The sequence below is a fragment of the Equus caballus genome, chromosome 28 (assembly GCF_041296265.1).
Source record: "Equus caballus isolate H_3958 breed thoroughbred chromosome 28, TB-T2T, whole genome shotgun sequence".
NCBI classification, from domain to species: Eukaryota; Metazoa; Chordata; class Mammalia; order Perissodactyla; family Equidae; genus Equus; species Equus caballus.
Window position 1 is genome coordinate 17,631,954 of NC_091711.1, and position 24,959 is coordinate 17,656,912.

At 35.7% G+C, this 24,959-nt stretch overlaps 1 long non-coding RNA gene across 1 annotated transcript in view; it reads right to left on the reverse strand.

Annotated features, from left to right (window-relative positions):
* Window positions 1-24,959, reverse strand: part of LOC138921241 (uncharacterized) — a 32,720-nt gene that overhangs the window by 2,450 nt on the left and 5,311 nt on the right. Inside the window, exon 3 of the long non-coding RNA XR_011433660.1 lies at window positions 4,583-4,687. This is a non-coding gene — a long non-coding RNA (uncharacterized lncRNA). The remainder of the gene's footprint in view (window positions 1-4,582; window positions 4,688-24,959) is intronic.

Here is a 24,959-nt window from a genome sequence, read left to right on the forward strand (position 1 = left end):
TAACTGTATTTGTATGGCACTGATAGAAGGAGGTGACAAGATCGGAAGACACGTTGCCCTAAGATCTCTGCAGTCTAGTTGGAACAATCATTCGTTTGTTCATCCGTTCATTCATTCATCAACAAATATTTGTTGAATACCTACTGCATGATAGGAATTGTTTTAATGATAATATTTTAACAATGAACAAAAGTGACAGAAGCCTTGTCCTCATGGAACTTAGAGTTTGGTGGAAGAGACAAACTCTAATTTGAAACATTCAAATAATTTTATAATTACAGTTGTGATAAGTATCAGAACAAAAAGTACAGCAAAGTGAAAGTCTACATGTCACCTGATGCCACCCTTACTTTTGAATGAAAAAGAAATATTGATCTGAACTTCTTTTATCCTGTTTTCTGCAAAAGCATATTTTCTTCATGGCTGTACAGATTCCTCCAGATTTATTTTTCTGAGTCATCCCTTTCTCTAATTTCATATTCCTGCTAAAATCTTTATTTTCCCTGTGATCTTAACTCCTACAGGGTTATTTCTCTCTACCTCTCAAGACAGATTGCCCAGCCTTCCTAATGCTAGCAATGTTTTGATTGAAAAAAGAAAATAGGTGTTTAGTGCTGAAACGGAGGAATCTAATTGCTGTTTATTAAATGTCAATGATGGTGCAAATAAAGACTTACGATGAGGATCAACGACAGTGATCCCTGCTTGGTGGAAGGAGATTTTATGACAGAATTTCTTTCTGGTGTCTCTCAAATCACACTAAATAAATTTGTTTACCAAGCTTATTTGTGAAGTGGCTTCCACTAGCTTGAACAGATTTAAAACAAAAAACAAACCAAAAAACCCCCAACAAATTTTAACCAGACCTTAAAAAAAACCCTGCAAGGTTTGATCTTCAATTTACTTTTTTCTTCTCACTATTTCATGATGCCTCTTTGAGGAAGTAAAATTTATAAATTTGATAACATTTGATGAAAAAATTTCCTGAAAAATTTCTTTTAGCTATCTCAATAACTATCACATGTGCCAACTGATTGAGTAAAATGAGTAAAAGTAATCAACATAAATAGAGCTATAACAAAAAATAAAATGAGTAAAATACAAACTTATTTCTAGTAATGTGTGTAAGTCTTCCATTGTGACCATCAAAACTGGCTTGTTTCACACAAGAGCAGTGAATTTAGAGTCAGGAGGCCTGGGTTCCAACCATCCAAGCAACTATAAATAAGTCTCCGAAACCCTCTAGAAATGCATTGCCCAATATGGTAGCCAATAGTCAGATGTGAATATTTACATTTAAATTTTAAATAATTAAAATTAAATAAAAATTTGATTCCTCAATCACACTAGTCACACGTCAAGTGTTCAGTATTCACTTCGAATTAATTGCTACCATATTGGACAGCTGAATTATGGACACTGCAAACAGTTCTATTATACCGTGCTGTTCTAGAATGTGTATCTTCATCTATAAGCACATTATCCCATTATTGTGCTTTGCCTTATTCCTCAACATTTTCTTTTTTTTTTTCTTTTGAGGAAGTTTAGCCCTGAGCTAACATCCATCGCCAATCTTCCTCTTTTTGCTGAGGAAGACTGGCCTTGAGCTAACATTTGTGCCCATCTTCCTCTGTTTTATATGTATGATGCCTGCCACAGCAAGGCTTGATAAGCAGTGAGTAGGTCCACACCCAAGATCTGAACTGGTGAACCCCAGGCCACCAAAGCAGAGCACGTGAACTTAACTGCTATGCCAGTGGGCCGGCCCCCTCAACATTTTCTTAATGGTATGTTTTGGAGAAAAGAAATTTTTAATTTTAATGTACTTCAGCTTTTCCATTTTTCCCCTTTATGACTAACATATTTTGGGTTCATTTAGCAAAATTTTGCCAACTTCAAGATTATGAAGATATTCTTCTCTTTCCTGAAAGAGTAAGATTTTTCCTCTTCGATACTATTATGAACTAGGATTAATCTTGGTGGAAATTTAGCAAATGCTAATTGGTAATGATGGTGATATGAATGTCTATATGCTCGATAGATATTATATTGAAAGAAAAAATAACATTATGAAAAAAGTCTATTTCTTTCCTTAGGTGGAAGTGTAGGGATGTGGAAAGTAGTCCAAAATATTTTCTTGTGATCGAACTTCAATTTTTTATTGTTTGACCTAAATATCATCAAAGCATATTTCATTTGACTTCAGGTCAGCAAGTAAATTGTTTGTTTTGGGAAGAAAACTATATATTTAGCTATAAGATAATGTGTTTTTATGGGTCTTGCTTATATCCTTCAACACCTCACTCCTACTTATCTGAAAATGCTAGCTTTATGGATTAAAAATTCCTGATCAGGTGACTTCTCAGTTCAGCCTAGTCCAGGTGGGCTTTCAACCTTATCTTGATAATCCCCTTTTGGTAAGGCAAAATGGTGTACTTCAGAAGAGAAAAAAGTTTAGACCAATAAACTTCATGCTTTATGAAGTTCAGGGCATGAGTAAGTGCTTGGGGTTCTTGAGATGCTTTTTATTTGAAGTATTTCACATTTCTGTTCAACCATTGTGACATTTTTTCCTAAATTTATTTCATCTATAAAAGAGTCTCAGTTTGGGCTCTAACTGTGAATTTCTAAGTTCATTTTGACGACATCAAAGTGGCTTCTATATTCTCTACTCTCTATGAACTCTCATTCTAATGATAAGCAAAATGTAAAAGTGGAATATACGTATGTAATAGTTCTCCAAAGATTTTGGGGAAAAGGATGTGCTGTGAGTGATGAAAGGACCTTTTAGTAGTTTGTCTTCAGCTCTTTGGTCTCACTGGTTTTTCTTCACCCTAAATATATGACTCATCCACAAGAAAATCGCCAGAGTGATTATGTGGTTTCCCTCTGGGAAACATTAATCATAAATAGACACCAAAGAGATATACTTTCTATAGGAAGTTGCTGGTCATCAAAATATTTCTTGAAAGTTTTCCAGGCATTCTGCTCAATACCCATTTCTCTTACCATATGAGTATATTTAATCTTCATAGCATCTCCAAAAGCTAGCCAATCTCCCTCATTAATCTCATTCTCCATCACCGTCTCAGTTTTATTTGTTTTCAGCACTGACAACTGTCTGAAATTTTCTTGTCTGCTTTTTACTGTTTGTCTATACCAACTAGAATGTAAGCTCCATTCTAGATGTTTGCCTGCTAGCAATTCACGGATGATATGTTTTTTATTTCTATTATCTATATTTGATCTACTTTTTCCTGTTACAAGAAGAAATGCAATAGATTAGGTTAGAGCAAAATATAAATTAAGAAATTAATTATAAGCAAATTGTGTGGCCCTATGTGATTTTGCCTATCTTGTTTACAGCTCTATCCCTAGTGTCAAGAATGGTGACAGGCACATAGTAAGACACTCAACAAATATTCCTTGAATAAATATCTTTTCAATTTATTAGATTAGATAAGCAAGAAATGAGCAATCTACTGTCTGAAGGCAGACCTGGGCTGGAAATACAAATTTGCTGAGCATCCAAGCTCATAAACTTTCTCTACATCAATCTGCCTCTGAACTCATTTTGTACAATAAGAGCTGTCTGGTAAAGTAGAATTTAGCAGAATCTTAAGGGAAAATTACCATATCATATAAGTTGACTCTAGCCAAAGAAGTCCTAGCAAGAAATGAACATTCGATTTTAGAAAATAGAATTTCCAGAAAGTTCAGATAAAAGAATTTGAACAAGTCGACTGAGGCTCTGAAAGAGAAGATGGCTGAAAAGACGTGAGAGGTCTTAAAAAACACATAATATGCACACTTCACACTGACAAACCATCCCATTATACTTTTAGTATATTTTCTTTCCTACTCTTTCTCTCAGAGCGTTACAGCGCACATTTTCCCCTCTGCACAGTCCTCCAATAATCTTCTCTCAGATGATGATCTTAACTTCTATTTAACTCAAAAATAAAACAAGATTAATTAGACTCTAGGAAGACAACTGTCTCCAGAGATTTGTATTTCCATCTAACGGATGGCCCAGAGAGCTGATCTAGGATTAACGTGTAGAAGTTACAGAGAGACTAAGTGTCAGTTACTGAGCTCAACTGGAAGAGAGGTTCTTGGCACTCTCAAACAGGAAGTGCAACTAATTTGCTGCTCCAGCAGGAGGAAGGAAGACTTCTTTATTGCCCATCAACAAGCCCAGCCAATGGAAAAGGGTGCAGCTCAGCTAATGAGAAGCTGTTGTCACCTGAACTTTTACTTTCCTCCAGTGAACTTTCATTTTTTCCTTGCTTATGACTTCCTTTCCTTGTCCCACCCTCCTTACTATAAAAGCCTTCCCCTGTTGTGTAACCCCTTGGAGTATTTCTCTGCTTGCCAGATGAGATGCTGCCTGATTCATGAATCATTTAATAAAAACAATTAAATCTTCAAATTTACCATATGAATTTTGTTTTTTAACACGTGGTATAGAGAGCAGTTTATCTTCTAAATAAGTGGACATTTAGAGAGAAAACAGACTTACCAAAAATAAATATTAGAAAAACAGTTAATTTACTTACTGCTGCCTACCAGCCAAACTTACCTGAAGGGATGGAAGGTGAAGATCTGAGGCAAGGGAATGTTAAAGGTTTCAGATCTCACTGCACCAGGCTGGCGGAAGGGAGCCGAGGGAGGAGGGCACATTCTGCTAGTGGAGGGTGGAGGACAGAGGTTAGTGTCCCAGCAACCACGGTTCACCTGAGATTTTCTGATTCAGCTCTTTAGGGCCACAATTCTGCTAACAGATTTCAGTCAATGACGTATCTGGAGTACATATCCTGCTACCTCAGACTGCTCCACAGTAATTCCTGAGAATCTTGCTATGTTCTTTAGCATTTCATTGCTGAAAGCCAATCATATTCTCATTTATTCATCCAACATATTTACTGAGTACCGGCAACTGTTCTAAGTGCAGGGGATACAGCAATGAAAGTAAAAAATAACAAAGTTCTCTCTGGAAACTTGCATTTTAATAAGGGAAGACAGAAGTTAAACGGGTTGAATAAGTAAAATATGTCATGTGCTAGATAGCATATGAGCTATGGGCAAAAATAATGAGGAGAATGGAAGAGTGCATGTGTGAAGATTACGAGTTTAATAAGGTGGGCAGAAAGGCTTGAGAATGTGGCATTTAAAGGAAGGACTGAAGGCTTAGGCAATAGAGGTGGAGGAAAGAGGGGTATAGGGAGTAGTTTAGAGTGCAGGTATCTGGGAGAAGAGTGTCCTGGCAGAAGGCCCAGTAAATTCAAATCCCTTAGGAGGGCTTGATGCGTTGGTGTGCAACCTGTGCACATGATCCTGTGCACAAGAGCCACACCATTGTGAAATTCTTAATAAATTCTGAACAAGGGGCTCCACAACTTACGTAGCCAGTCCTGTCCTTAAGGCACTGCAAGGGAATAGTAATGAGGTCCCCATGGTTAGGAATGAGCAAGACAGGGAGAGCAGTAGATGTCAGGGGTATAGCGAGGCAGCACGTCTTGTATATATCTTAGCAGGATCACTCCAACTGCTGTGTTGGAAATCAAATGAAGGAGTCAAGGGGAAAATCAGAGTGATCAGTTTCAGGAGAATTATTGCAGTGAAATCTCAGCAAGAGTTGATGGTAAGGTAACATCTGCTCCTAAATTTAAAATATCATTGGATCACCCTGTTTTAATTAAGGACTTACAGATTTCAGTGCATTTAGATGACAGTTTATAGACAAAAGGGAGAAAGCCTTGCTATAAAGTGTCATTTCCTTGTAGGATACAGACACAGAAAAAGGATTGTCACAGGTCAATGTACCACTTATGACCTGTGATCTAAAAGTCTCATGTATATTTTTAAAAAATGCTTTATAAACCGTATGAACTTATTACAATTATTATTATAATTGAGGAGTTTGGAGTAGATCTGTAAAGGCTCTTCCCGATTCTTATTTTCTTTGCTTTGTACATTGTCTTTTGCCATTTAATACTATCTTAAATCTGATTTCATTTTACTTATTCTAGCCCCAGACAGACTGGGTTTATTTTCAACTCACATTTAATTTTGAGGGTTGTGGAGTTGTCATAGGTTTTACATTTTTATATATAATTATGTACATTTCATCTATTAGAATCAAATGAGATAATGTGTATAAAAATGCTTTGGAAAGCCTAAATCACTCTATAAATGCAAGAGATTAAGTAGTATATTAGGAAGATTGTAGTTTAAATCTGTTTGAAATAATTTGTTTGAAATCTCGTTTACATTTTCCAACAATCTGAGAGAGCCATATACTCGTTTACTATAGCTAAAACATAGAACTTGCTTTCATTTTATAAAATTAAATTTTTGGAGAAGGATTAGCTAGCAATTTTCTACATAGTGTAAAGATTGTTCTTCTGATATTGGCACTTGTGGGCTGTTTAGAATTTTCCTGCCAAATGTGCAGTTTCTTGACTTTTTTTCAGTTGGTGGGAGAGGATTAATTTTCTGTGCTCATGCTTGTTTCCAGCTTTAGACTTCTATTTACAGGCAGGAAAATAAGCTTTTTTTCTCTACTAAAATGTTAAGTTTAAGTACTCATTCCCCGGACCAAGTTGTTGGCAATTAAAATGTTGCTTATAAATTTATCTATGTTCTTAGGATCCAGACAGTGATGTAATTTTAGATATATTTCTTTAGGAAGATGGCCATCTTTGCAAAGGTCAAGTCCTCCATAATTGCTCTTGATCCCAGCCTTGAACATCAAGTATCAGCTCTTACTCAAGTCTCCTCTTCCAGCCCTCCATAAATTCCCAGATTAAGTCACACCCCTTTACTGCCTTCCATGACATTTGTCACGATTAAGTTGATATATCTTCTTATTTGTCAGCTGTCTCCCCCAAAGATTCTAAACTCAGTTGGAGTAGGGACCGTGCTTGTTTATTCTCCCAGTCCTATAACATAACTTGGATGATCGGAGGTACTGTGCATTTGTTCACTGAATAATTTACATTAAGGTGCCTGCTTCAAGAGGAACTATGGTACGAAAATTTATCAGAATAAGATAATATGTGAAAATATTAATAGCTATGGGATAAATAGTGATAAAATAGCAAGTTTTATCTTGACTTTATTAGAAATAAAGCCTAACCTTACAATTATACTTTACTGGTTTATTACTCAGGATTGGCCTAGAGTAAGCTGCATTAAAAATCTATCTCCCAAATGTTAACACATGTCTAGTGAGATCAGTGGGAGTAATCGCTCCAGAAGGTTACTCAGGGACCTCAGGGGAACTGAAGTTCCGCTGTGTTGGGACATACCATCTCAAAGCATGGTTTCCAGGGTCATGGCAATAAGGAAAGAGAGAGGGCATAGGGAACTCACAGCCACTCTTAAAAGGTCTGGACTGGAAATGACAAGAGCCACTTCTGCTCACAGTCGTTTTATTTCGTTTTTATGTTTTTGAAGATTTGTCCTGAGCTAACATCTGTTGCCAATATTCCTCTTTTTAAAATTTTTCCTCCCCAAAGCCTGAGTACATAGTTATATATCCTAGTTGTATGTCATTCTAGTTCTTCTACATGGAACGCTGCCTCAGCATGGCCTGATGAGTGGTGTTAGGTCCATGCCCAGGATCCAAACCGGGGAACCCTGGGCCACTGAAGCGGAGCGTGAAAACTTAACCACTGAGCCACAGGGTGGCCCCCTCCTCACAGCCATTTGACCAATACTTGACACGTGGCCCTGCATAAATGCAGGAGTCTTGAAACTCTTCTTTCATGCAAAGGAAAAAGAGGCAAAGTAGATGTGGCACGAACTAAAAAATTTTATTATTAGATAAATGCTTATATGAGGTAATGTTTATTTCAGGTGTTAGAATGAGGAATTACATATGTGATTATAAATAGGTAAGTAGATAGCTCATTCCTATAAAACAACAGGACTTGATCAGAGAATACTATCTAAAAGGTAAAGTGCCTTGAATTAACTTTATTAGTTGAGTGCTAACCATCATCCGGCGGTAACATTGCTAAATTATTTAAGACCTTCCTTCCATCTGTCCTTCCTTCCTTCTTTCATCTTTCCTTCCTTCTTCTCTTTCTCTCTCTTCTGACTGATAAATTTGAAAGCTTGAAATTTGTAAACTAGAAGCATAGACGGTTAGAAAGCAGAAATAAAATAAACTTTAGTTTTGGGCTTTTTTTTTTAGATTTTACACTTCTTTAAATAACTTTCAAGGTTAAAAATGTAAGTGCCACATGTATACAAAAATTCTGAACTAACAATCCTTGATAAAATCATTCAATCACTGTACTTTTGAAAATACCTGAAATGGAGCATGATAGTGATCATAGTGGGGCTGTGACCATGCTTATGGCAATGGAGGGACAGTGTTACAAAGTGTCCATGCTGTGGGAACCCACGTGACTATTCATGGAAAAGGGGACATAGATTTTTATATGGAGACTTGCACATGTCTACATAATCAGTTTTGACATTTTAACTAATTTTAGAGTTTACCGACTACTTATTTTTCAATTTAGTCAAATAACTTACTAATAACAAGTATGTTTAGCCAAAGTAGTTAGTAAAACTAAGAAAAATAGTCAAACTGGTGGAACATACAGTTTCAGCTTCAAATCATATCGAAAAGACTATGACAGAAATGAGTGTGACCATAGTTATTCTGGTTTGAAATCCCTGACCCCATTTTGGTGTAAATGTTAGAAATCTGCATATCCTGGCTCAGCCTTTCACAGGGATGTCTTACTGAACCAGACAAACAGATTCTCTCAGCCACAGCTGAGTCCACCACAATTACACATACACAGACTAAGCATAGAAGCCACATTAAAATGTTCTCACATAAAACCAAAAACTGAGTTCGAATATAAAAGTGTGTGTGCATTTATGCAACAGATACATTTATGTTATAGAAATATACATTCTAGGAAACGAAATATGGCTCATTGCGTCATCCTAATCCCCTCTCTTCAGAAGAAAGCTTTACATCAAATCATAGCATGTAACGTCAAGTGAGCTTTGCAAACTTTAGCGATGCCTATTTTGCCTATTGTTTAGCCATTTATTGAAAATATGTTTTATATTATGGGATGTAAGTAAATATACTTTGAATTAAGATTGATGCCAATTATACAATATAATTGACATCTTATTTAGTTTTTTTCATATTTCTCTATGCAAAATTCTCTGTAAACTGCAAATCAAATTTGTTTCGATTGAATACTAATTATTAATGCCTAGAATAGAATATATTCAAGTATTTATTGAGCACCTACTAAAGACATTGTTTCAGACCGTTGGTTTAAATCTGTGAAACAAACCTCTACACGCATGGAATGAGGGAAACAGATATTAACAGTTACAAGTAATCTACATAGTGTGATAGAAAATAAGTGGCACAGAGGTACTGAAATGTAGATGGGACAGGTTAGGTAACATTGAGAAGGTGTCATTTGAGCAAAACCTTGAAAGAGTGGGCAGTAGCCAAGTAATAATTTGTGGAACAGCATTCAAAGTAAAGGGAAAGAGCAGAGCAGAGATTCAAAACTGGGATGTGTCTCCCCTGTGTGCAGAAAAACAAGAAGGCCACTGTGGCGTAAGCTGGGTAAGAGGAGGGAGAATGGTAGAAGTGAGGCCCGAGGAGTTACAGGGAACCAAGACGTTGACTCTGAGTGTAATGGGGAGCCTTTACAGGGTTTGAGCAGCATCACTAGAAAGAATAACTAGCTGCTAGGTCAAGAACAAACTGTAGGGAAGCAAGGACTGAAGGAAGGAGGTCAGTTGAGAGGTGATGCTGGCCAAGTATAGGATAATAGCAGTAGGGGTGATGAGAAGTGATTAGATTCTGGAAATACTTTGCAAGTAGAGTCAACAGGATTCAAATTATAACAGATTTGAATGGAGAGACGGAACAAAAGGGGAGAGAAAAGACGGGAGAGAGGGGGAAACGAAAAAAACAGAGGAGTGAAAATGATTCCAAGGTTTTTGGTCCAAGCAACAGGAAAGACCCAGCAGCTGGGTGAAACAGGTGTGGGTGAGGGTGATGAAGAAGATTGAGGGTTTAGTTCTGGATATGTTGAATTTGAGACTTACATGTTTATATGGAACATTGAGTAGTTAGTTGGGTATATGAAGCTACAGCGTTAGGAAATAGCCTTACATTCTAATAAAAGAGTGTTTGGGGAAGGCAGACATTAAGAACAGTTTTAAAAGCATTTTTATGATTTCAGTTCAAATGGGAAACTATTTTCCCTGCTGTCCTATATACTGCATTTTATAGCTGAAAATATATATATCCCACACGACAATTTATAGGCTTGCTGGTGGGAAAACAGCACCATCTTGTGGCTAATAATAAACAAATTTCTTTAGAAATTTAGATTTAGAAAATCTGTGAGAAAATGCACATTTTTCCGTATTCTAAAGGAATTTAATTCTGAAATAATTCACTAATACTTTGAAAGTTCACACAAATTTCTGAGTTTATTTTTATAAGGCTGTCTACTAGGGGCCAAGGTAACAGACAAAACCAGCAAGTCAGTCAGGAAACTGAATAATTCAAATGAACATCAATTTAGAAAATTACCTCACAAAATCTTCCAAGGACTCTGAGTAATTACGTAAATTATAATGGAAATAATTAGTAACTTTTAAAGTAGAAGATGTCATTATATATGCATATACATAATAATTTATTAAAGAATGTAAATTCTGCAGCCTTTGACAGACTTCTATGTAGAATTCATTAATTCATGTAGAATTCTATGAAGAATTCATTATTCATTCTTCAAATATCTTTAAAAGCATTTTCTAGATATGCATAATTATACTGGGCCCAGTAAGAAATCAAAAAAATTATGTAAATCAATATCTCTGTGATGAGGAAACTTACTGCCTACTAAAATTTGAGGAACATTAAAATTCATAAATCGTAGGAATAAAATAATTATTCAGTAGCTGTTTGAATTAAAATAGTTGTTTAGACTATTAGCTTTCAAACTGAGTTTGTTGGCATTGCTTCAGACGTGCCAAAACGTTTTATCAAAAGATAGAAATGTGATTGTGTAAGAAAGCTTGCTGTGGTTGTGTAAATGAGTACATGAAACATATTTCTTAGAATACTGTCTTAGGATGCAAATTTCATAACAATTTATTCTCATCTTTTCACTTTAATATACTTTTATTGTTACTTACATTTGCCTTGTTTAGAGACTATTTAGTTTGTTATATAGATCTAATATAATTTTCATAATAAGATGAGTATCTTTTAAAAATTAAAACAAATACACAAATAAATGTGTAACTTACCAAGCATCAGGCAACTAACTAACCCTGGCTCTTGTTATTGGAAAAGGGAAATCCTGGCAGGATGAACCAGAAATGACTGAACTATTTGCCAGGAGAAGAATGAAAGGGAAAGGAGATGAGACTTCTTAGAATTTACCTTTTAATGAAGTTTTGATTTTGAATTATGCAAAAATTTTCCAAATTGTTTTAAAAAACTAATTTAAAGGGATAAACAAAGCAAATCCCAAAATTAAAAACAAACGAACAAAACCTTATATCAAACTGATAACATAACCATTCAGAAGAAAATAGACCCAGATAATAGACCAAGATAATTGACCCAGAGTTTGAACAGAGTAATTTGATTATACGTGCGCGCGCGAACACACACACACACACACACACACACACACACACACTCCTTCAAAGAAATATTGAAGCTTACTTAGAAGGTTTGTTGTTGGTAATGGCATTGGTGTAACGATTTTTAAGCAATTTCTGGTGAATTGTAGGATAGAGCAAATGAGAAAATACATGGATGCTGTTGTCAACCAGCATTTTCACTGTGGGAAAAGAGAGATCCAAATTTGGAATGGGGAGTTTGAGAAGAAAATTCGTGATGGTGGATTCTAATTGGAGCAATAAATATGAACTCACTTTCATATATATTTATAATTTTATATATTTCATAATTTTATATGTTTCATAATTCTATATAGAGATAGCTCATAGCTCTATCCACAAAAAAATGTAAAAGCAATAAAATCTAAGCAGCAAAGAACACCCCCAGCCCCTGGATCTTGGTTTCTAAAAACCACATCCATTTGAACGATCCAGTGCAGCATAAAGAAATCAAGGATTTCAAGTTTGAGGCAGAAAAAGGATAAGGTGAATCTGAAACATATTTTTGTGCCAGAAACCAAAGAAGAACTTAGACTAATGGCGTCATGTGAAAAGGACAGAGGTGCCATTCTGATCGACTCTCACTGTCCAAATGTGGGACGGTTTGAAAATCAAAAGAATAATGAAAAGAATGAATTACAGACTCATATAATCTAACAAATTAGATGAAATGATAGGAAAGATAGAAAATCAGCACTTTGTGACCATCAATTTAATAAATGATTTACAGACAAGGATCATTAATATATATTAAAACACTTTGTTTTAGGGTTGTTTGTGAACATGATGTTCACATGATCAGAAAATATCGCTACAGCTTACATATGAATTACAAAAGCAAAAAGTACCTTGCAATGGAAAAATCTAGTAGGCATCACCTTTACCAAGTGATTAAGCTTAGTATCATCAAACCTAAATTATATGCCTTCTGAGATGATTCAGGAGGAGGGACGAATCACCTAAAAATAAGATTGTGGACATAAATATTTAACCTGAATCTAACTATAAATAAACAATTAGACAAACCTACAAGATATTCTGTGACACAACTGGCCTAGATTCCAACAAAATGTGAATGCCAGAAAATATTAAATGAGTTATTCCAGATGAAATGAGCTAAAAATACAAGACAACTAGATGTAATTCTTTTTCTTTAAGTTAAACTGCATTGTTGAGCAACTGGGGAGATGTTTTATGTAAGAAGATTATTATTGCATGAGTGATCAATTTCTTGAGTGTGATAATGTTATCGTGGTTATGTAGGACAACGTCCTTGTCCTTAGGATATGATGGGTAAAGTATTATGACACTTAAGCGATTAGGGATAAAGTCTCATTGTGTATGCAATTTACTCTCAGATTTTTCTGGAAAATGAAACAAATCTATATCTGTGTCTATATCTATGTCTACAACTATGTCTATAGTTCTATGTCTTTATGTATACTTTTACCTTATTTACAATTGTATCTCTGAAGCAAATTTTTAACTTATTGGTGAATCTAGATTAAAGGCGTGTGAGAGTCCTTTGACTATTTTCTAGGTTGGAGATTTTTCAAACTAAAGAAGTTAGGGGAAAAGTGCTCTCATTATTACATATTTTTTTCTAAACTGCCTCAAGTTTCTAAAATAGGCTATAAAAATACACTGATAACGGAAACCAATATTTAAAAAATATTATGTTATTTACCCAAGCTCACAAAGTTGAAATGTGATGGAGATGAGGTATAAATCCAAACACGACTGTAAATCCTTTGCGCTTGTTGCATTGTGATGCTCTTTCACAGCACACCTAATCACTATCTGCAAACCAGTTTGGGGAATACTAATTCCATTTCTTTAATCTCCTGATAACAACTCTCTTCTGACTTAACTGACTTTTTGACTTTATCACTTCTCAGGGCACTTTTTAGTCCATAAAATAAGAGGTTTGAATTAAACGAAAGTTCAGGCTCCAACTAATTCTAAAATTTTAGGCTTTCATGGATTTTAAATATTCTTCATTTCAAGTGCAGAAAAATAAGATCTGATTTTATGTGTATGTATGGTCTTAAAACTTGAAAGACCGTAAAGTGCCCTCTGATTTAAAAAAGTATAAATTTAAGTTTATTAAGGTTTAATAGTATATATGATGTATTCTGATTATTTGAATATTATCATTCATATATACTCAATCATTCAATGTATCCAAATCCTTAATCATGCTAGAAATTTCAACTGTTGCTATACTTTTTTGAATTGGAAATTTCAAAAATGGATGAATATTATAATTGGAGTTATAAATAGATTCTTAAACTTTTACTTAAATAATTCAATAGTTTAAAAATTATTTCCAAGTAATTTATCTATGAATGGATTTCTTTCCTCCTTCATGATTCCAGCCTCTATCTACACCTTGCAATGAAAGTCTCATTCACTAGTAGAGGAAACTCTGAAAGCTTTTACTTTGTTTCTCTTGCTAGGATAACTATTTCCTTTGCATTAATTAAATTCAGCAAACCTGCCTTACATTCCACCTTACTTTAACAGAGAAAGCATTGAGGAATGGTATAAGGAGGGGAAAGGCAGATATAAACAAGGAAAAATGCTTAACAAATGCAATAAAGAATAGACTCAAATGTTTTGGTGTAATAAATTGATTTCACTCTAATTTGAGTGAGGGAAAATTTGTGGATTCTGTAATGATTTATGGGACTATGTTGGCTAAATTCCAATGCAAAACTTTCTTAGTATATAAGAATCTAGCTCAAATTAGAATTGATGTAGCAAAGATTCAGAAATTAAAGTTGTTGGCTGCTACCAGGAAGTAAGAAAAATAATATCTATCTATGTATTAGGATCAATATCTATATTATAGATTTATCTCTATATTATATTTACTATAGATATACTTACCAAAATCCTCAATTATATTGGTCTGCCAAATATATTTAATCAAATTTAATATATTTAATATAATTTAATATATTCATTTGACATTTATTCAGCATCAACTACATAGCAAGCACTGTGCTGGACAAATTTATATAAAATAAATGAAATGACCGCATCAGTACAGCCATGAGGGAAAGGGAGAGATTTTTCATCAAGCTGCACATGTTGTGGTCTCACCCCCTCCACCCTACAGGTTCTGAGCCTGCCCATCCCTCCACCGCCACCCTGAGTCTCTCTCGAAGCTGCTGGAAAAATACTGTCTGTGAAAGCAAGCCACTGCCCTCATGCTGCAGCAAAAGAGGAATTGAGATGTACTGGGTATTCTGCTTCCTTTTCTCAACAGAGTTCTGTGATTTTCAGGTGTTTCATGGGAGTCTATAATTATGTGTGTTTTAATCATATGTTTATATAAAAATGCATTCCGACTTTTCTTAAAGGAAGCTTTGCTCTTACAATTCTCAGATGTGACCTTTATCTGAATTCAAATTTGGAAAATGTGAAGCTAAACAGTATTGCTGCTAATAGTGCCGCTGCTGCTTTAGCCTACTTACTGCTTTCCTTTCCTAAAGCAGTCAAATGAATTAATTTCTTAAAGGGACAGCAAACAAATAGCAAGATAAATAATACACAGAAAATGGAAGAAAGCTTGGCATAGGAGAACCTTTCGGGAAAATGATGTGAATAGATTTTTAACAATCCTGATGGCACAGTTACCCCTTGAATACTGTGACACAGCAAGTATGTTGAGCAAAATCAGGCAAATGAATTTGATCATAACTCATTTCTGGAAAGAACACAAAATGGTTGCCGTCTTCTTATTTTTCACTTACACAAATGATTCTCATGCTATTTTAAAGTGCATAATTGCTTTATAAAGTGATTCTCTTCTGTGTCTCTGACTTATTCTGTGGCATTCCAATCTAATGAACTAAGTCAAAAGCTGTCAGCTGAGGGGCCAGCCCGGTGGCACAGCAGTTAAGTACTCATGTTGCACTTCGGTGGCCCTGGGTTTGCCAGTTCGGATCCTGGGTGCGGACATGGCACTGCTTGGCAAGCCATGCTGTGGTAGGCGTCCCGCATATAAAGTAAAGGAAGATAGTCACGGATGTGAGCTCAGGGCCAGTCTTCCTCAGCAAAAAGAGGAGGATTGGCAGCAGATGTTAGCTCAGGGCTAATCTTCCAAAAAAAAAAAAAACACCTATCAGCTGAGTATCCTGAAGGGGTTTCAAAGTAAACCTCACCAAAGATCCAGAATCAAAGTGCTATCACTATAAGTTACTATTTGCATTTATTCAGTTTCCAAGAATCTAATTGAAAAGAGAAGTTCAGGCGGTAGTTGCATATTTAAGGGCAAATAGTCCAAAGAAAAATAATCTAAGAACTCTTGAACGGTACAAGATGCCTCTAAAAGCAGTACTTAAAATATAGCTCATTTATCTTCTCTGTGTTTGCATCAAAGATACTGTCTCTATACCATCCTCTGATGGGGCTTTGCCTTCCGGGAGGGGCAAAACTTTTACAGTATAAGCATTTATAATCCCTGTCTCCTCTGCTCTCCTAGGAGGGTGGATCCTAGGTAGAAGAATCTCTTCCTTTCTTGTACTGAGTCGTGGATGGAGAGGCAAATAATAGAATACTGGAGAAATGCTAGATACCTCTATATCAACATGTGGGTCTTAGAGAGATGGAAATTCCAGTGGCAGAAAGAGAAAAGGTCTGGATCCAGCATGAACTGAGAATGTGCGGTGAGAGAATGTGGCAGCTCCATCCCAGCCCTTCAACCTCGCAGTCCCGCCCAGACCCAGGGCCAACTGGGGCTGAGAGTATACGAATAGGATAAGACTTTTATTTATTTATTGGTCATTTGTATTTCTTCAGATTTGTTTATATCTCTTGTCCTGATTTTTAAAAATAAGCATTCAGTCTTTTATTTTTAATTGCAGTCATTCCGTTGCCTAGTGAATAGCTCTTTCTGAGTGTCTTTAGGTCCCACAAACACTCTGTGCAATGAGGTTCATTCTTTTCTGGCCACATATGAACCTCCTCCAGTAACCCACACTTTTGCAAATAGCATCACTCGCCTACTTGTGTAAGCTAAAAATTTTAGAACCTCTTTGGATCTTCCTTCTCCTTCATTCTACAAGTCCAATTCATGACTATTCTTCATGATTATCCTAAATCTCTCTCCATCCCATGGCCTCTTCAGGATCTCATCTTCTTTTACCTGGACCATTTTACTAGGTTCACACTTGGTCTCTCCACTTCAAATGGATTGGTTGCCTGCATTATCACCAGTTTTCTTTCTAAGACAAAGATCATATCCCTTTCCTAGCTAAACTTAGGAGATGCTACACAATCTTCCTGAAATTTCCTTTACTAACCTTACCTTCAGTCTCCCTTGGGCCCTCCTCAGCCAGACTAAACTTTTACAGTCTTCTTCATTATTTTGTACAATCTGTTCCTCAAACATGCCTAAACATGGTCCCACTTCTGGGTCTTTCCACTCACCCCTTTCTCTTTCCGGGGTGCATTTCTCCCACAAATACTATCTACCCAGAGATTGCTCTCTTTCAGCATCTTCTCAAATGTTACCTATAAGAGAGGCCTTCCTTGGCTACTCTGTCTAAAATGCAGTCCTCTCGATGACACTTGGTATTCTCTTACTGTTTTCTTTTACTTGGTGCTTCATGGCACTTCTCATCAACTAACATTTTATGTTTTTATTAGCTCCTTTTTTTTCCCTGCCACTAGAATTTAAGTTCCTTGAGGTCAAGGATTTTATTTTGTTTAGTGTTGGATCCCTGCACTGAGAACAGTGCTTGCCTATTGGTAAGTGGTCAAAAAATATTTGGGCATGAATGCATGAATCAAGTTCTTTTCAGTGAGTTGAATGTGTTTCTCCCCTCTTACATGTCTGAAAGATTCGTATTTCTAATCAGACAAAAATTGAATTCATCTTTCCTAAGACACCGTTTCTTCTACTAGAAAGACTTAATGGTTCCGTCTTCAAAATTACTATTGCACTTTGTAAATGACTGTGTTTCAGCATATTGTTAATAGATGTTTTTTGTATTGTGTATGTGTTTTTCCCATTGATGATTAGAATATAAAATACTAGAGATGATGGATCATATACTAGGGGCTCAAAAACACTTGAATGATGGGGCTGGCCCCGAGGCATAGTGGTTAAGTTCGGCGCATTCTGCTTGGGCGGCCAGGGTTAGTGTGTTCGGATCCTGGGTGCAGACCTATGCCACTCATCAGCCATACTGTAGCGGCGACCTACATACAAAGTAGAGGAAGATTTGGATGGATGTTAGCTCAGGGATAATCTTCCTCAGGCAGGAAAAGAAGAAGATTGGCAACAGATGTTAGCACAGGAATGAATGAATCTTCCTCAGCAAAAACAAAAAAGTACTTGAATGATTAAATATTGAATAGGCTATAAATTAAAAACAAATACTAGATATAAACACAAATTAAAATCATTTTTCCTCTCTTTGAAATACTCAAAATACTATTCTTTCTTTCCTTCTGGATAGCCAAAATCACACACATAGCACATATGCTTACAAGGTTAGGTCTTTAAGCACAGAAATACACAGGGGCCCTGGGTAGCTGGGTTTGGCCCCAACTTGACATGTCAAGTTAATCCTACAGAACATAGCGGGATCAGTGTACAAAATCTACCATTCTTAAAAGACCTCTACTGCAAATAAAGAGAAATTATACTATCTTTCTAGGTCGACTAAAATCCTTTAGAACTTTAACAATTTAATCTGGAGTTTGAAAATCAGGTTTACTCCTAAATTGTTAAATTGTTCAGGAAAGCACTTTCTAAAAGATTTTAAATTACATAATTGCCTGACAATTACTTTGAATACACTGAACAATTTTCTTCCACTGAGAAGAAACTGAGTTCTTGTAACAAAAAAAAAATCACTCATCTGTAACATACTGGAATAGTAGTCCAAAAACATAATAGCTAGAATTCCTTTCTTTCTTTCTGACTTGCCAAATAATCTGAATAAGCCACAATCCTCTGGTTAAAATCATAGAAAAATGTATTTAATTCTCTTTGTGGTTCTATAGGTCACAAAAACGGACCCCAAAAGAATGAAGCCACAAAGAAATGAAAAAGCTTCTCTAATAACTTCATTCTTTAACTCTCAAATTAGGCCTAAACTAACGTAGGCCTCTCTTCAACTCTCCGTCCCCCACATTTCTTTTGGATATATTTAGAGCTATATCTATGGTCCCTGCTGACATCCTAGTATTACTCAGACTTTTATTTATTCTCTAAAATTGGAAGTCCAGCTCAGCCCATGGGTTGGCATTGCTATGACAATTAACTTCAATGTTTTTTAAGTCTTCTCTTAGCAGCAATTTGTGCTTATTCTCTGTCTGCAGTGTAGTAATCAGTGGCAGTGACTTATTCATTTGTCACAGTGTTTGGAGAAATTACCTTCATAAACACTTTACTGTGAAAAAGTTAATTTTAGAGACAACTGCTTTTTCACCTTTATCTGTCATATGGAAATGGAATTGGACTCCACCATCATGAAGAATTGCACTTTCGTGCTTCGAATTCTTCTCTGCTGTCAGACTAAACAGAAAGGTTGTCAGAATCGAGTCTTGCTTGGTCTTCCATTTCCCAAGCTTCCACCAGGTAAATGGAATGATATTTAAAACCAGGTCACATATTTTAAATTTGGAAAGTTTTTACCCAGTTTACATGACGAATCAAATTTAAAATAAGCTATAGATTTAGAAAATTACAATAAATTAGTTGTAGTCCCAAATAAACAGTTTTATGGCTATTGTCATTGCATTGAACGAACTTTAGACTAAATAAAAATTATTTTGCTCATGTCATGATAACACAAGTACCAACAACAATAATAATTGATGACATTTATGAGCACTTAACATTTGTCAATAACTGTGCTCAATATTTTGCTTGTGTTACCTCACTTTATCTTAACAACTATGACATAGGCCCTGGGATTCCTATTTTATGGAAGATAAATCTTGAGATTTATAGAGATTATAAAATTTTATCATGTTCATGCATTTAATAAGTGGCAGATTATAATTGAGACTCCATCCCATACCGGGCTTTGTTATATTTATTAATGAAATGCAATTTGTAATAATGTCATGCCAAATTATAATTTCAGATGGATTTGAAATAACTATATCATAGTTGTTGATCATAAACAAATATGAAAGAATTAGGCAGACCTCTCTAAAGGGCAAACTGAGAATGTTTAAGCATTTAATCTACCAAAATCGTAAAATTTTATAGTAGGCTTTCAAAAATATTATAAAAATGATACAATATTAAAAGTATAGATTTTTGTTGTAATCTTATGTTAAACACTATACTATATTATATTTTATATCCAGAAAGTAATAATTTTTTTTGAAGTGTGAAGAGTTTTCTTATATGACTTTTTTTGTTTCGTTCTTTAATATTAAAATAATAGTAGGAAAGATGATAAACATTCTTTATCTTAATACTAAATAATCTTAATTATTTTAACTCAATCGTTATTGAAGATCCTGGTTAAGGAGCAGACAGTGCCAGTACTATAATTTTACCATGAGAGAACAGGTTGTATAGGAGAACAACAATATATGTGGAAAACAACTTAAATACATTTTGGTGAAATGAATGAATGATTTGGGTGAAATATTTTATTAGAAGTTATATGTATATTAAATACTGAAGATTACAGGACTATAATATATAAATGATCAAACTTGGGGATTCTTTTAGGCTCTTGCAGTTTTCAAAAAAATAAAAGGCAAGCTTAGCGTATAGCAGGTGAGAAGAGTTTATTTCTCAGGTTCAACTGGAAGCGGAGCAAGAAGCATGTCTTGGCAGGCCTTGGGGAGAAACTCAAAAGTGAATCGAGGTCCAGCATAGTTTTGGAGACTTGATTCTACTGTGTCAATCCCTGTTTTCTTCTCAAAAGTAGCTTTCCATGGTTCCCTACAAGATCTCTGCCACTGTGGGCAACACGCTAAGCAACCCTCTGTTTTGGCTTTTACTGTTACTGCTTCTACAACCTAAGTGTCCGCTCTCTTGTTTTGTCCATGGCTTTGACTCACTCATGACTTCTCCTCCCTCAGGACATACTCAGCTTTGGGGGCCAAATAATTCTTTGTTATTGGAAGGAGGCGGTCCTGTGCCCTGTAGGATGTTTGGCAGCATCCCTGCCTTCTGCCCACTAGTGGCCATCCCTCTCCCCAAGTTATGATAACCACAAGTGTCTCCAGACACTGCTAAATGTTCCCTGGGGGGCAAAATTGTTCCTGGTTTCAACCACTGACTTACACTTAAGAACCTCTCCCTATGTATCATGTCACATTCTCTCTCTCTCTCTGTCTCTCTCTCTTAATCTCACAAACTCACTTCCAGAGAAAAACCTTCCCAGCGGGGAACAGTATGCCCAACCAATATCTTACATGGTCTTTCCATTAAAGTTAAATAATATCTTAGTCTTAAGCTCTTAAGGGATGTTAAATAAACCAATGTAGAGACACAATTTCCCTTTATTCTGTTACTGTTTATAAGAATTTATTTTTTTAAACTTAAAGGATCTTGTAGAAATGATATCTTTAGCGGTGAAGAAAAATTTATTTAAAGTTCAATGATTCCTTCGTTTTCACTTCCATTTATATTTTATTAAATCCAAGTAAAATAAAATAGACTACTTTTAATTTAAAATATAATTTTAATGTGATTTAATTTCTTCAAAATAAATTCTATCTTTCTACCACTTGTATCAGTATATACATACGGATGTTATATTTGAATGGATAATTCATATTCCAGGATACCTAGGTTTAAATTCAGATTGACGCTTACTGGTTGTATGACCTTGGGAATTTACTTAACCCATTTATGCCTAGTTTTCTTATTTTTAAGTGGGGATAAAAATAATACCAACCTTAGAGTGTTTTTAGGATGACCAATTGAGCTAACGTTTACACAAAAAATTTTAAGCGTCTATTAAATGCACAATCAATATAATGAACATATCCAGTATCCCCAAAAGTTTTCCAGTATGTCATTATCTTGGTTGTGGTGACAATTTCATCTGTGTCTTCATGTATCAAACTCATCACATTGTACATCTTAAACACGTGCAGCTTATCGTATGTTGAGTATATCTCAATAAAACTGAAAGATTTTGTGTCTAGTAAATAAATAAAACCGTATTTATAATCAGCTAATTCATTTACTAGGTTATTTCTTATTAGGTTATTTCTGGATAGTGATAGTCTGTGTGGTTTTCTTATAGTTTAATTAATTTTATTGAATTTAATTAAACATTCTTTTTTGCATTATTTAGATTTTTTATAATGAGTATATAAGAGCAACATGAATTATTTATCATAATTTCTTAGAGGGAAGCATTTTGAATATAATGTATTCAATAGTAATTTCTAGTTCTTTACAATTTGTCACTTCTTTTTTTTTGTAAAGATTCGCACCTGAGCTAACAACTGTTGCCAATCTTTTTTTTTCTTTCCCAAATCCCCCCAGTACATAGTTATATATTCTAGTTGTGAGTGCCTCTGGTTGTGCTATGCGGGACGCCTGATGAGCTGTGCCAGGTCTGTGACCAGTATCCGAACTGGCGAAACCAGGGGTCGCTGAGGCAGAGTGCATGGGGCTGGCCCTCTGTCACTCTTTTTTAGACAGGCTCCTGATTGATTTCTCACCCAAATCTCTGACACTGTTATTCCATTTGACAGGTACACATCTCAGAGATGACTTACTTTGCTGTCTCTAAACATGACTATGAAAACTCATTGCATAACTTTCCCGTGTTTTCTATTTCTTTCCTGTATTCGGAAACAATCCATAGAGCAAATGAACCCTTCCCTGTATTTAACTAAACAACATGCAACAACTTCAGTACCTTGTTGCTTCCTGTCTACAGAAGGCAACTGACACCAACCAATTTTAGCTTAGCAATTTTTCACGTAGAGGGAGTGCTAAATTCTTAAATTTTCTCAGCTCCTCTGCGTAAGATTAATTTTATCTCCTCTATTGCTTGTTTCTTTTTGCTTCCACAAGCTATATACATCAACATGACTTTTTCACTGAACTGTCGCTAAGTGGTCCAAACTTTATCAATATCTGTGGCATAATGGCGAGAACCTTCCCCTTTTCCTTTCCCCGGTTTGTACAATGTGATCCTTTCATACTTGAAGCTATCCGCAACTTGAAGATTTAAAAACTGACTGTTAATTACAGGGCAAAACATTTCCCCCGTAATGATATGGCTACCAACAGCCTCACGTACTTCAACATTTTAATTGGTGCCTATGTTAATCACTTTTTATAGCTGCTTTTATTTTTTTTGTTAGAAAAATGAACATTAATTGCAAACATTCAGAAAATGCAAATAATTATGGTTGTTGCAGGCCTGCTTTTGTATATGGGCACAGGATATGGGGAACAGAAGTGCAACTGATTACAAGAGTCGACTCTTTGTTTACAAAATAAGCACAGAACAGCTTAAATTTCTTGCTTTCTTTTTGCCTCAGGAGCAGCTTGAACCAGTACATCTCTACCTGATTTGACATAATTATATTTTTATTCAAAACAAACTATTTGACCAGCTACTCCTTTTGGCCACTACCCTGGTTCATTAAGGCATCATTTTGATTCCCTGTAAAATTTTGTTCCATTTCATTCCCACCTACTTCTTCAACATCCATTCTTTCTCTGACATCCTCTAATTGTGTCTCTCCTATTGTCTTTTAAAAATGCTTGTCAAAATTCTCAACCTGATTTTCAAAATACCTCATGAGCTCATCTCATCTGGCTGCCGCCTCTGAACTGAACCTTCTACTCCACTCAGATGAGTTCTCACAGTTCAATGGACACGCCAGGCCACTCACCATATTTAATCTTTACTTTGTGTTACTATTTCCAAGTTTGGATGCCTTCCTGGTCCTTCTTGGACACCTTTTGGAACCTACTTTTGCTTTAAAGCACATTTCAAGTTCCATTTTCTCTAAATATCCTCTGAGAACACATTTGTTCTCATCCTAGTCTGATAATCTTTAAAATTAAAGTCCTGGAATTTAGAGGTGGAAGAACGTTTAGAGATCGTGTGGTTAAAATCTTTTGGTGAGGCCTAAAGAATTCAGGTGAACTCGGCAGTGTCAGCTAACTAGCTATTGCAGAGCTGATGTCAGAATTTACTTTTCCAAATTTCATATCGCAAGACAGTCCTCTTTCCCCACTGCTATGTGGTTTTGTTTTCATATTTAATCACCTACTACTTTCCAGCATGATTTTATTGTCTCATTGCATGAGACTTATTTCCTGGTTTGGTGGAAGCTTCTTGAAAATTAGGCTCATACTTGAATATCCTCTAAGTGTGTAGCCCAGTGCAAGCTGTAGAGCTGTCACAGGTGCATGATCTTTCTTCCTCTCTCTCTCTATTGTACCCTACTACCAATTATAGGTGTAGCAGATGTCTGTTACTTGTTTATTTTTATTAAAGACTTTGTTTAGAGCAGTTTTAGGTTCACAGCAACATTAAGAAGATGCACAGATTTCCATATTTACCTCCTGCCCACCGCAACATGCATAGCCTCCCTCAGAACCTACATTGACACATTATAATCACCCACAGTCCATAGTTTACGTTAGGACATTAGGGTTCACTCTCGATGAGATGTCTGTTTTTAAGAGTTCTTATCGTGAAGTCTTTGTATACCCAATAGAAGCTCTGTTAAGGAATGTTATGATCCTCTTTAAGTGTTCAGTTTTGCCCAAATACTAGATCATAACAGTTTTTTGGATAACTCTCTGACCTCCTCTACCTCTGCTGCCCTAAATTTTTATTAATCAGGCCCATCCCCTTCCTTCCATTTGCTTCCCTTGGCAGTAGGAAAAGGCAGTCATCTGCACGTGACAAGTGCTCTCACTTTTCCTCCACCCAATGAGGTCTTTTTGATGAGTCACAGAGACCAGAGCTTAGTGTAATAAAGCTTTTTGAGTGGTTTTGGGATCTTCCTCCTTTTTTCCCACGTTCATTACATAATTCTTATTAGTTTAGGTGTTTTTTTGTGAAATTTGGGCAAGTGGTAGTGACTGTGTCCATTAGATAAAGTACACCCTTGTAGATACATGTGTAGGAGTTTTGCCTCTCCTAACAGTCTCACCACAAATACAGAACTAAGTCCATAAGACAGAAAATGTATGTGTTTCGGTGCAGGGCAAGTCGAGAAGAAGCTGCTATTAAGATAGTTGTGTGGAAACCACATGCCTGAGTCATAAAATACTC